Raw genomic sequence first — 9,790 nt, 5'->3', positions numbered from 1 at the left:
GGGGGAAGAGACTTTAGGTTTGGGAAGTAGAAGTGACACTCAGCGATCAGACATATTAGTCAACACAGAAAAAACAACTAGGTTAAAAGCCTGCAGGATTTACAAGGTCTCTTGGTACAGGAAGTATTTATGCTGAGATGTGAGGTCGTAGTGTGGACACGGGAATAGAGAATCTACTGTTCATTTATAGTTCATTTGCTTGTAAGTTTAAAAACCAAACAAAGCACTGACTGGTGGTCTGATAACATCTATTTGAACCTAAGGGTATGTTCACACGGCAGCATCTGTAACGGCCGAAATTACGGGGCTGTTTCCAGGAGAAAACAGCCCCGTCATTTCAGCCGTAACGGCATGTGCAGGCGCTTGAACGCCGCGTTCATTACGGACGTAACTGGAGCTGGTTTTCCATGGAGTCCATAAAAAACGGCTCCATTTACGTCTGAAGTGACATGACACTTCTTTGGCGCGGGCGTCTATTTACGTGCCGTCTTTTGACAGCGACGCGTAAATATACGCCTCGTGTGAACAGACAAACGTCAGCCCATTGCTTTCAATGGGCAGATGTTTGTCAACGCTTTCAAGCCGTAATTTCGGACATAATTCGGGGGTTAAAACGCCAGAATTACGTCCGTAAATAGGCCGTGTGAACACACCCTTAGGCTGGATTCACACGAGCATGTTCGGTCCGTAAAGGACAGAACGTATTTCGGCCGCAAGTCCCGGACCGAACACAGTGCAGGGAGCCGGACTCCTAGCATCATAGTTATGTACGACGCTAGGAGTCCCTGCCTCTCCGTGGAACTACTGTCCTGGACTGAAAACATGATTACAGTACGGGACAGTTGTCCGGCAGCGAGGCAGGGACTCCTAGCGTCGTACATAACTATGATGCTAGGAGCCCGGCTCCCTGCACTGTGTTCGGTCCGGGACTTGCGGCCGAAATACGTCCGTCAATTACGGACGTAATGTGCTCGTGTGAATCCAGCCTAAGGCCTTTTTTGGCTTATGGCCCCATTCACACAAGCGTGATTCTCGGCCGCGTGCTGTGCGTTGAAACGCACAGCACACGGCCCTATTGATTTCAATGGGGCTGTTCACACATGCAGGAGTTTTCACGTAGCGAGTGTCCGTTGCGTGAAACTCACTGTATGTCCTATATTGGTGAGTTTTCACGCACCTAACTGCCCATTTAGTCAATGGGTACGTGAAAACCACGGACGCACATCTGTGCGCTGTTCGTGTTTTACGTATAAATTACATTGGAAAAAAAAGTGCTTGCGAGTGCTTGAAAAACACATGCCACACTGATGCAAAACGCAACGGACAGATTTTACACGCGTCTGTCATGCTTGTGTGAATGTAACCTTAAAGGGGTTTTCCCATGAGAGACATTTATGACTTTTCCACAGGATATGTCATAAATGTCAGATAGATGTGGGTCCCACCTCTGGGACCTGCACCTATCTCTAGAACGAGGTCCCTAAACCCCGTTCTGGCTTTTTGTGCTCACGCTGACTCCCATCCGTTTCCAGATTTAATGCTCAGGAGTACAAAAACAGCATAACTCCCATAGTAGTGAATGGCAATTACAGAAGCAGCGTAGCATGCGAGCTATGCTGTTTCCGTAACTACCGTTCAGTTCTATGGGAGTTACTGAAACAGCGTAGCTCAGCGACCATGTAATCAGTAAGGCGCCGGAAGGCAGCGTGAACACAAAAAGCTAAAACAGGGTTTAGGTACTTTTTTGGGGTACATGAAACTTATTGAATAACTTTTTTATTTTTGGGGGGTAAAGGAAAAAATATAAATTTTGCTGTTTCTTCCTGCATTTTCTTGTACGCCGTTCACTCGACTGTTTAATTAATGTTAACTTCGTTACGATTGCAGCGATATTATATATGTGTATTTACAGGATCTCCCTCGTGACTGCACCACAGGGGGTTGCCCTCTTTGACCTCTATAGGGACAGAGCTCATGAAGCTGAGATCTGGCGTCTGCAGGTTGCTTGTGGCAACCTGACGTGCACTAATGGAGGGTAAACCTAGACCAATGAGATGAAAAGGAGTGGGGATGTGCGCCACCCTATTATACGATGTGGTTAGTGGGTAACCAGGGACACGGGTTTTGGTTACCAGCGGACTGTGAGCATGTGCAGTAGGTAAATTCTGACGCCTAGGTATCTTTTTTTGATATACAACGCTTTTTATGAATGTCCATGGAGATTCACTGTCATTTTGTATCGACATGTTTGTCACGTACACTACTTGAATATGTATGTATTTTTTTAATTAATATATTATTTCTCTGTAAACTAATTAAAATACAGGATGTGATGTCATCGAACGTTGATTATAAAAGGTCTGCACCTGATGTATGGATTTTATGCTTGACAAAAACCCTGTGAGGGTTGAAACGTTGCAGGTGATGTTTTGGTGAATAAAAGAAAACACTTTTCTACTGGAGTGCTGCGGTTTCCTTCTCTTTTTTTGGATTTGCTATTTACCCTGGACCGGAGTTATTTACTGCAAACACCCCCCTGAAGTTGAGATTCTTATATGATCCACTGACGCTCACCTCTTTACTTGTTCACTGTTTCTGCTGGGGTGTGCGCTGATACTTCTCTTCCTAAATGACCAGCACGGGCCAATATTCTATCTAGGTTTCCCAAGCTATTAGGCCGGGTTCCCACGGTACGGATACGCTGCGTAAAAAAGCTGTTCATACTCACCACCTCCCTCCTCTGATGTCCGCTCCAGCCTCCCTAGAGTTTTAACAATGACGCAATCGGCGCGATGACGTTGTCATGCCAACTGTGCCGTTACCCCAGATGACGCTGCCAGGTGTCATTGTGCATTGTGACTGGTGCTATCTACAGGGGGCATTGTGACTGGCGCTATCTACAGGGGGCATTGTGACTGGCGCTATCTACAGGGGGCATTGTGACTGGCGCTATCTACAGGGGGCATTGTGACTGGCGCTATCTACAGGGGGCATTGTGACTGGCGCTATCTACAGGGGGCATTGTGACTGGTGCTATCTACAGGGGGCATTGTAACTGGCGCTAACTAGGGGACAGGTAAGAACTTTTTTTTTTGTGGGCAGCGTTGGGGGCAATATTTACAGGGGACGTTATCTAAACTGGGCAATATCTACCGGGTGCGTTGTGACTGGCGCTATCTACCAGGGGCAGTGTGACTGGCGCTATCTACCAGGGGCAGTGTGACTGGCGCTATCTACCGGGGGCATTGTGATTGCCGCTAAGTACACCGTGTTTCAAATTATTATGCACATTGGATTTAAGTGTCATAAACATGTCATTATTAGTTTTTAAATGAAACTCATGGATGGTATTGTGTCTTAGGGCTCTTTGGATCATTGTAATCAATCTCAGACACCTGTGATAATTAGTTTGCCAGGTGTGCCCAATCAAAGGAAAACTACTTAAGAAGGACGTTCCACATTATTAAGCAGGCCACAGGTTTCAAGCAATATGGGAAAGAAAAAGGATCTCTCTGCCGCCGAAAAGCGTGAAATAGTGCAATACCTTGGACAAGGTATGAAAATATTGGATATTTCAGGAAAACTTAGGCGTGATCATCGTACTGTGAAAAGATTTGTGGCTGATTCAGAGCACAGACGGGTTCGTTCAGATAAAGGCATAATGAGGAAGGTTTCTGCCAGACAAATTAATAGGATTAGGAGAGCAGCTGCTAAAATGCCATTGCAAAACAGCAAACCGGTATTTGAAGCCGATGGTGCCTCTTGAGTCCCGCGAACCTCAAGGTGTAGGATCCTCCAGAGGTTTGCAAGTGTGCATAAAGATATTATTCGGCCACCCCTAAACAATGCTCACAAGCAGAAACGGTTGCAGTGGGCTCAGAAATACATGAAGACTAATTTTCAAACCGTGTTGTTTACTGATGAGTGCCGTGTAACCCTGGATGGTCCAGATGGATGGTTGGTGAATGGCCACCATGTCCCAACAAGGCTGCGATGTCAGCAAGGAGGTGGCGGAGTCATGGTTTGGGCTGGAATCATGGGGAGAGAGCTGGTAGGCCCCTTTAGGGTCCCTGACGGTGTGAAAATGACCTCTGCAAAGTACGTCGAGTTTATGACTGACCACTTTCTTCCGTGGTACAAAAAGAACCGTGCCTTCCGTAGCAAAATTATCTTCATGCACGACCATGCACCATCTCATGCTGCAAAGAATACCTCTGTGTCATTGGCTGCTATGGGCATAAAAGGAGAGAAACTCATGGTGTGGCCCCCATTTTCCCCTGACCTCAACCCTATTGAGAACCTTTGGAGCATCCTCAAGCAAAATATCTATGAGGGTGGGAGGCAGTTCACATCAAAACAGAAGCTCTGGGAGGCTATTCTGACATCCTGCAAAGATATTCAAGCAGAAACTGTCCAAATACTCACAAATTCAATGGATGCAAGAATTGAGAAGGGGTCATATGTAAACATGTAACTTGGCATGCCAAGTTTTTTTTTATTGAAATAGCTTTTGATTTCTGTAAATATGACGACCTGATGCTGCAAATTCAACAAATTACCGTTTTTAGTTCTCTTTACAACCTTTAACCCCTACCCGCACCAGGACGTAACTGTCCGTCGTTGCGGGAGGTTACTTCCCGCATGAGGACGTATAGTTACTGAGTTTTTCCCGGTGCACACTGTCGGCGACAGTGTACACAGGGAACCGGGAGGTCAGCTGTCGCCGACAGCTGACACTCCCCTCTTGCCGGCCAGCGGTCCTTTGCCGCTGATTTAGGCGAATTAACCCCTTAAATTCGGCGATCGGGTGCAATCGCCGAATTTTAGGGGTTTCTAGCATATCGGCAGACCCCCGTCCGAAATCGCGGGGTCTGCCGATAGTATGGCAAACGGAAGCCAAACAATGGCTTCCGGGTCTGCCATGGACGGAAGCCCATCGGGACCAACCTTCGGCTGGTCCTGATAGGCTTCCTGTCAGAGTGACAGAAAGTCACTGTGCCGTTCCCGATGCACACTGTCGGCGACAGTGTGCATCGGGAACTTGGAGATCAGCTGTCCCCGACAGCTGACACTCTCCAGTGTTGCAGATCAGCGGCTCATCGCCTCTGATTTCGGCAATTAACCCGTTACATGCGGGGCTCGATTGCGATCTCCGCATGTAGCGGGTTTGTAGCGCATCAGCAGCCCCCATGCAATCGTGGGGGCTTCTGATGCTTGTGATGGCACCCGGGGGCCAGACAACGGCCCCCAGGTCTGCCATGTATGTCAGCCTATGCTGATCCTCGTAGACCAACTGTCAGAGTGACTGTGACGTCACACTGACAGTTGGAATACGTTACACTACCTAGGTAGTGTAATGTATTCTAGCAGCGATCAGAGCTGCAGGTCAAAAAAATAAAGTGTAAAAAGTTAATAAACAAAAATATAAAGTGTAAAAAGTTAATAAAAATGTTTTATAAAAGTGTAAAAATAAAAGGTTTTGTTTTCCTACAATAAGTCTTTTATTATAGGGAAAAAATGAAAACTTTAAAAAAAAGTAAACATTTTTGGTATCGCCGCGTTCGTAACGGCCCAAACTATGAAACTATAATGTTAATTTTTCCGCACGGTGAACGCAGCAAACAAAATAAACGGAAAACTGTCAGCATCGCTATTTTTTGGTCACCACCCCTCCCAAGATATAGAATAAAAAGTGATCAAAAAGTCGCATTTACCCCAAAAATGGTACCAATAAAAACTACAACCCGTCCCGCAAAAAACAAGACCTCCCACAGCTTTTTTGACAAAAAAATAAAAAAGTTACAGCTCAGAATAGCGTGTCCCAGAAAATAAATTATTTTATAGAAACGTAATTTTATTGTGCAAACGCTGCAAAACGTAAAAAAAACTATACACATATGGTATCGGCGTAATCATACCGACCCGCAGAATAAATTAAAACGTAATTTATTGCGCACGGTGAACGCTGTAATAAATAAAGAATTTAAAGAATAAAGAATTTAAAGCGCCAAAATTGCTGTTTTTTGGTCACCTTAGCTCTAAAAAAGATCCTGAGGGGCCAAAATGCTCTATCCCTAGAAAAATTCCTTGAGGGGTGTAGATTCCAAAATAGGGTGACTTTTGGGGGGTTTCCACTGTTTAGGTCCAGGGCATTGCAAACCCGACATGGCACTGAAAACCAATCCAGCAAAATCTGCGCTCCAAAAGGCGCTCCCTCCCTTCTGAGCCTTGCTGTGGGTCCAAACATCAGTTTACGACCACATATGGGGTATTGCCGTAATCGGGAGAAATTGCTTTACAAATGTTGGGCGGCTTTTTCTCCTTTATTCCTTGTAAAAATGAAAAAAATTCTATGTTTCCACAGAAAAATAGGTGATTTTCTTCTTCATAGACTAATTCCACTAAATTCTGAAAAAAAACTGTGGGGTCAAAATGCTAACTATACCCCTAGAAAAATGCCTTGAGGGGTGTAGTTTCCAAAATGGGGTCACTTTTTGGGGGTTTCGACTGTTTAGGTACCACAAGACCTCCTCAAACCAGACATGGTGCCTAAAATATATTCCTAAAAAAAGGAGGCCCCAAAATCCTCTAGGTGCTCCTTTGCTTCTGAGGCCTGTGTTTCAGTCCATTAGGACACTAGGGCCACATGTTGGATATTTCTAAAATCTGCAGAATCTGGGCAATAAATATTGAGTTGCGTTTCCCTGGTAAAACCTTCTGTGTTACAGATTGTAAATTTCACCTCTAATTTCCCTTAATTCCTGTGAAACGCCTAAAGAGTTAAAATACTTTCTGAATGTGGTTTTGAATACCTTGAGGGGTGCAGTTTTCAAAATGGGGTGATTTATGGGGACTTTCTAATATATAAGGCCCTCAAAGCCACTTCAGAACTGAACTGGTCCCTGAAAAAATAGCCTTTTGAAATTTTATTGAAAATATGAGAAATTGCTGCTAAAGTTCTAAGCCTCGTAACATCCTAAAAAAATAAAAGTACGTGGAAAAAAATGATGCAAACATAAAGTAGACATATGGGGGATGTTAACTAGTAACTATTTTGTGTGGTATTACTATCTGTTTCACAAGCAAAATTTTTGCTAAATTTTGACGTTTTTCACAAATAAATATTGAATTTATCGACCAAATTTTTGCACTAACATAAAGTACAATATGTCACGAGAAAACAATCTCAGAATCGCTTGGATAGGTAAAAGCGTTCCGGAGTTATTACCACATAAAGTGTCATGTCAGATTTGAAAAAATCGGCTGTGTCCTGAAGGCCAAAACAGGCTGTGTCCTAAAGGGGTTAAAATGTTTTGATCTCTGTTGTGCATAATAATTTGAAACAGTGCATTTTGAGTTTTTTACTTCTAAAAAAAAAATCTGTTATCATTAGGAGATTTGTTCAATAAAATTTCGCATTATACTCCAACGGTTGATGGCTTGAAGATTATACTGACTGTCATTTGCATCAACTATTTAGGAAAATCAGCGAAAAATAACATTTGCATAATAATTTGGAATGCGGTGTAGGGGACAGGTGAGGATGTTTTTTTGTGGGCAGCGTTGGGGGCAATATTTACAGGGGACATTATCTAAACTGGCCAATATCTACAGGGGGCATTGTGACTGGTATCTACATGGGGCATTGTGACTGGCATCTACAGGGGGCAATGTGACTGCCTCGCCATTCGGGGCTTTAACAATGGCGCAATGATGTCGTCATGCCGACTGCGACGTTACCCCAGATGACGCTGCCAGGTGTCTGACCAGGGACAGGTGAGAATGTTTTTGGTTTTTTTCTGTGGGCAACGTTGGGGGCAATATTTACAGGGGACATTATCTAAACTGGGCAATATCTACAGGGGGCATTGTGACTGACATTAACTATCTACAGAGGGCATTGTGACTGGCGCTATCTACAGGGGGCATTGTGACTGGCGCTAACTACAGGGGGCATTGTGGCGGGCGCTATCTACAGGGGACATTGTTAGTGTGTGGTGTTTTACTTTACAGTGTTTGACACAACTTACTTCATGGGGACAGAGCATGCTGCCATTATATTCAGGGGCACAGTGTGTGATACTGTTATATTCAGGGGCATAGTGTGGGGCACCATGAGAATTTTATCTTCGTTTTATAGGTGCAGAAATGTTGGAAAAGTGAGCAGCCGAAGACATCTGAGCGGCAAACTCTGCAGAAATGGGCTGTGGCCGGGAGAAATAATCAGAGAGGTCTCGACCGGTTGGAAAATAAAAGAGAAAAAGAATCTGAGGCGTCACCTGTGAGTCACTCATTGTAAATATTTATTCTCCCTGTGACTGATCAGTACTGTAGTAACTGTATGATCTGCAGCGAGATGACGGATGGTAGCATTCTTTTTTGGAAACAACAACCCCCAGCATATCCTAACCATTGTTCATGCTATACTGGGAGCTGTCGTTTTGTCATACAAACTTATATGGCAGGGGTTAAAGAGGCTCTGTCATCAGATTATAAGTGCCCTATCTCCTACATAATCTGATCGGCGCTGTAAATGTAGATAACAGCAGTGGTTTTTATTTTGAAAAACGATAATTTTTGAGCAAGTTATGAGCAATTTTAGATTTATGATAATTTGTTTCTTAATGACCAACTGGGCGTTGAACAGAGAAGTGTATGACACTGACCAATCAGTTTCATACACTTCTCATTGTTCCAGCCCATTGTTACAGCGTGATTGTGCAGTGAAAGAAGCTGGGCATGAATGGAGAGACGTGTATGACACTGACAGGCTTGAGAAAGACCCTCCACTTGTCACTGGTCGAAACGTTGCCATTTTTTACTGGATGTTTGACCAATAAAAGAACATATTGATTGACATTTGGGAAACGTGTGCTGCTGTTCAACCACGCTTTTACTGATTGGTCAGCGTCATACACTTCTCTGTACAACGCCCAGTTGGTAAAAAGCAAAAACATGCCCAGTTGGCCATTAAGAAACTAATTAGCATAAATGTAAAATTGCTCATAACTTTCTCAAAAATTAACTTTTTTCCCAAATAAAAACCACTGCTGTTATCTACATTTCAGCGCCGATCAGATTATGTAGGAGATAGGGCACTTATAATGTGGTAACAGAGCCTCTTTAAACTGAATTTGCAAATGATCTCTCAACTGAGCTGTATTTGTGCTGGTGCTGAATATATGTACTGAGCTTTGTTCTGGTGCTGTATATATGTACTGAGCTTGGTTTTGGTGTTGTATATATGTACTGAGCTTGATTCTGGGGCTGTACGTATATATGTACTGAGCTTGGTTCTGGTGCTGTATATTTATGTATTGAGCTGGGTTCTCTGGCTTTATATTTATGTACTGAGCTTGGTTCTGGGGCTGTATATATATATATGTACTGAGCTTGGTTCTGGGGCTGTATATATATTTACCTTATCTTAAGGTAAAATTAGATGTTAAAGTATATACATACAGTAAAAAAAAGCATAGAGGAATCATTTTTTTTTCCAATTCACCCATTATATGGTACTTTACATGGTGCCAATAAAAACTACAACTCCTCATGCAAAAATGAGTTTGGCATGGTGATGTCAACATTATTTATCATCTGTATACTCAAATCTAATTAATAAAGTTAAATACATGACAGATTTACTTAACCCTTTAATGACCACTCTATGTCTTTTGATGGTGTGCGGTGCAGGTCCCGAGTCTACAGCAACGTCTTTTGGCGTCGCTGTAAAAAAGGTTTATGAGCGGTACTGTGAGATTTCATTCTCTAAGCAGAAGCAGGAGTGTAC

This window comes from Rhinoderma darwinii, chromosome 13 (genome assembly GCF_050947455.1).
Source record: "Rhinoderma darwinii isolate aRhiDar2 chromosome 13, aRhiDar2.hap1, whole genome shotgun sequence".
NCBI lineage: Eukaryota > Metazoa > Chordata > Amphibia > Anura > Rhinodermatidae > Rhinoderma > Rhinoderma darwinii.
This window is presented reverse-complemented; position numbering follows the sequence as displayed.